Raw genomic sequence first — 5,000 nt, 5'->3', positions numbered from 1 at the left:
CTCACACTCACACGCACTTACAAAGACACACATACATATACATTCACACTCACACGCACAGACAAAGACACACATACATATGCACTCACACTCACATACTAAGACACATACATATGCACTTACACTCACACGGACATACAAAGGCACACATACATATACACTCACACTCACACGCCCATACAAAGACACACATACATATACACTCACACTCACACGCACATACAAAGACACACATACATATACATACACACACACACGCACATACAAAGACACACATACATATACACTCACACTCACACGCACATACAAAGACACACACATATACATTCACACTCACACGCACATACGAAGACACACATACATATACACCCACACTCACATACAAAAACATACATATACACTCACACTCACACGCTCATACAAACACACACACGTTTTTTTTTTTTTTTCTTTTTTTTATCTATTTCCGTACCCTAAGAGGGTTTGACTGTGGGAAGATATTTGACAGAAAGATATTACAGAACACTGTTTTTTTGTAATCTTCAGCGTGTGAATAAACCATTTTACTCGGGTACAAACTTCTTTCTCTCTCTTGTATATGTTTTTTTCTCATCTTTTTTATGTTTTTCTTTATCCGTGTCTTTGTATATATATCCCTCTTTCTCTTCTCTTCTCTCTCTCTCACCCTTATGCCCACTCTCTCTCTCTCTGTCTGCTTCTCTCTCTCTCTCTCTCTCTCTCTCTCTCTCTCTCTCTCTCTCTCTCTCTCTCTCTCTCTCTCTCTCTCTCTCTGTCGCTCTCACTCTCACTCTCACTCTCGCTCTCCCTCCCTCTCCCTGTCCCTCTCCCTCCCTCTCTCTCTCTCTCTCTCCCTCCCTCCTCACCCCCCCTCCCTCCCTCCCTCCCTCCCTCCCTCCCTCCCTCCCTTCCTCCCTCCCTCCTCCCCCCTCTCACTCACTCACATTTCTTCCCCTCTCTCTCTCCCTCCCTCTCTCGAAGTACCACAAACGGCAACCAGCAGTACTTGTGGGTTCTGTCGTGTCTCGAAAACCTGCAGCCAACGTGTCTCGTGTTACGTCAGCCACGTTGTTCTTAGGGGCGGAAATGCAATACAAAAACGGGGGTTTTGTCCATTAGATACCTGACATAGGAGCTTTGTTTTAGTAATAGTGATTGATTGGATCGAAGCAAAACACTGAAGGTTGACTTTTAAAAGACTAAAGATCGTAGGAATAGATACGTAGAATGAATAAGATGAAATGATAAAAAAAATCGTAGAATAAAGTGGAATAAATACGTAGAATAATTAAATACGTAGAATAAATGGAATAAATACGTAGAATGAAGAAGATAAAATATTAAATGAATAATAGAATAAAGTAGAATAAATATAGATAATAAATTAAATGAAATTATAAATGTATAGTAGAATGAAATAGAATAAATACGTAGAATGAATAAAATAGAATTATAAAGAAATCGTTGAATAAAGTGGAATAAATACGTACAATAAATGAAATAAAATGATAAATGAATAGTAGAATAAAGTAGAATAAATACGTAGAACAAAGGAGAATAAATATGTAGAATGAATAAGATAAAATAATAAAGAAATCGTAGAGAATCAAGTAGAATAAATACGTAGAATAAATTAAATAAAATGATAAATAAACATAAATAGAATAAATGAAATAAAATAATAAATGAATAGTAGAAGTAGAATATATACGTAGAATAAAGTGGTACTAATGAAAGGAGACGTTTGGTATAATTGAATAGAAATCATCAGTACTTCGCATATTTTATAAATATTTAAGGATTCGGAGAAAGACAGACATACAGACAGACAGACAGAGAGAGAGAGAGAGACCGAGACCGAAACCGCGAGACACAAGTCACAAAGAGAAAGAGGAATCGAAAAAAAGAGAGAATACAAAAAAAAAAAAAAAAAAAAAAAAAATCTGAACATAAAAGGGAAATAGAAAAAAGATAGATAAAAAAAATCTAAATATAAAAACACATAAAACCTTCCAATCACCTTTCGAGACAACAACAACAACAACAACAGCAATAACAACAACAACAATAATAAAGAAAATAGTAGCTAGCATAGACGCAAATTAGTTAGATGTACCCCTTATATAGACCTTCATTTTGTCTCCCAGAAAGTGATACAAGATTATTCAGCGGCCACGGCCATCGCGCCCGTCTTGCCATGTCCTTAGCATAAAGACAAAGACAAAAGGAAAAGGAGGAAGTTAGGCAAAAAAAAAAAAAAAAAAAACAAAAAAAAAAAAAAAAAAAAAAAAAAAAAAAAAAATTAATAATAATAAAAGAAAAAAAGAGAAAGAAAGAGAAAAGAAAATTGTAAAGATAGAATAAATACATGGAATAAAATAGGTAAGAAAGAATAAATGTAAGATGAAAATATATGCAAGATAAAATCAAGAAAGAAAATAAAAGAACAGTGAAAGAGAATAAATACTTGGAATAAAATAGATAAGGAAGAATGAATATAAGATAAAAATATATGCAAGATAAAATCAAGAAAAAAATAAAAGAACAGTGTAAGATACAATAAATACAGGAATAAAATGAAATAGATAATAAAGAATAAATACAAAGACACGAATAAAAAATAGATATAGAATAAAAAGAGGTTTATATATATGAATACAGAAAGGCGAAAGCATGCAACAGTCCCTGGTGCAAAAATGTTGCAAACTTATATAGATATGTTTCTGCAAAAGCCGGTTACCTGTTAATTGGATTTAAGGAAAATCTAGGACAGCTTTACCTTGAGCCTCAGAAAGTTCAGAAAATACAAGAAGAAAACTAAGAACATAAAATAAGACAAAATGAACCAAAGACGAGAGAAAAAAAGTTGCATAGCATATATCAAGTTCAGGAAATACAAGAAGAAAACTAAGAACATAGAATAAGACAAAATGAGCCAAAGACGAGAATAAAAAAAAAAAAAAAAAAAAAAAATGTTTTCTCTTACGTTGCAGAAGAAAAAAACAACAAATAATAGATTTCATTTTTAGCCAAAGTAGAAAATAAGCCAAAGACGAGAGAGAGAAAAAAAAAATTGCATAGCATATATCAAGAGGTCAGTTTTCTCTTACGTTGCAGAAGAAGAAGAAAAAAACAAAAAAATTATAATAGATTTCATTTTTAGCCAAAGTAGAAAATAAGCCAAACACGAGAATAAAAAAAAAAAAAAAAAAAAAAAAAAAAAAATTGCATAGCGTATATCAAGAGGTCAGTTTTCTCTTATATTCCTGAAGAAAAAAACAACAAATAATATATTTCATTTTTAGCCAAAGTAGAAAATAAACCAAAGACGAGAAAAAAAAAAAATTGCAATACATACCGTATATCAAGAGATCAGTTTTCTCTTATATTCTTGAAAAAAAAAAAAAACAAATAATAGATTTCATTTTTAGCCAAAGTAGAAAATAAGCCAAAGACGAGAGAAAAAAAAAAAATAAAAAAAATAAAAAAATGCTTAGCGTATATCAAGAGATCGGTTTTCTCTTATATTCCTGAAGAAGAAGAAGAAAAAAAAAATAGATTTCATTTTTAGCTAACGTAGAAAATAAGCCAAAGACGAGAGAGAGAGAGAGAGAGAGAGAGAGAGAGAGAGAGAGAAAATGCATAGCGTATATCAAGAGGTCGGGTTTCTCTTATATTCCTGAAGAAAGAAAAACAACACAGATAATAGATTTCATTTTTAGCCAAAGTAGAAAATAAGCCAAAGACGAGAGAAAAAAAAAATTGCATAGCATATATCAAGAGGTCGGGTTTCTCTTACGTTGCAGAAGAAAAAAAACAAAAAACAAATAATAGATTTCATTTTTAGCCAAAGTAGAAAATAAGCCAAAGACGAAAAAAAAAAACGGTTTTCTCTTATATTCCTGAAGAAAAAAACAAAAAACAAATAATAGATTTCATTTTTAGCCAAAGTTATCTTTAACTTCTTGTACACATCAGTTACGTCCCGGTGGTGTCATTGTCGCAAAGATGTCAAGGCCTTGAGCGCCCGCGGGTTGGGGGTGGGGGTTGGGGTGGGGGGATGGGTGTTGTATGTCGAGGTGGGGGTTGGAGGTAGGGGTTAGGGTTGGGGGAAGGGGTTATGGGTGGGTCTTGGGGGAGGGGTGGGGGTTGGGAGGAGGTTGGGGGTGGGTGTTAGGGGAGGGGGTGGGGGAAGGGGTTATGGGTGGGTGTTGGGGGAAGGGGATGGGGGTGGGTGTTGGGGAAGGGGTTAGGGATGGGGGTGGGTGTTGGGGGTGGGTGTTCAGGGAGGGATGGGGGTTGGGGTTGGGGGTTAGGGGAGGGTGTTAGGGATGGGGGTTGGGGAAGGGGTTGAGGGTAGGGGGAGGGGTTTAGGGATGGGGGTGGCGGTTGGGGAAGGGGTTAGGGGTGGGTGTCGGGGTTGGGGGTGGGGGAAGGGGTTATGGGTGGATGTTGGGGAAGGGAAGTGGTTAGGGGTGGGTGTCGGGGTTGGGGGAGGGGTTTGGGGGTGGGTGTTGGGGGTTAGGGTGGGGGTTGTATGTCGGGGTAGGGGTGGGGGTTGGGAATGGGGGTGGGGAGTTCTATGACCTCATTCACTTACTGCCTTTTTTTCATTAATTGGCTCTTTCTGTTGCTGTTTGTTGTTGTTGTTGTTGTTGATAATTGGCTCTTTCTCCTTCCGGGTTTTTCTTCATTAAATGGCTTTTTCTCTTACTGTATTTTTTTATTTTTTTTTTATTTTTTTATTTTTTTATTAAATGGCCTTTTCTCTTCCTGCTTTATTCATTAACTGGCTCTTTCTCTTGCTGTTTTTTTTCTTCGTTAATTGGCCTTTTCTCTCACTGTCTCTTTCATTTATTGGCTCATTTCCTTACTGTCTCTTTCATAATCTTGTTTCTCTTACAGATTTATTCATTAAATGGCTTTTTCTCTTACTGCCTCGCCCATGTCCTGTCTGTCCCTTCCTCTCTCACTTCCTAACT

This window comes from Penaeus vannamei, chromosome 11, assembly GCF_042767895.1.
Source record: "Penaeus vannamei isolate JL-2024 chromosome 11, ASM4276789v1, whole genome shotgun sequence".
Classification (NCBI taxonomy): domain Eukaryota; kingdom Metazoa; phylum Arthropoda; class Malacostraca; order Decapoda; family Penaeidae; genus Penaeus; species Penaeus vannamei.
This window is presented reverse-complemented; position numbering follows the sequence as displayed.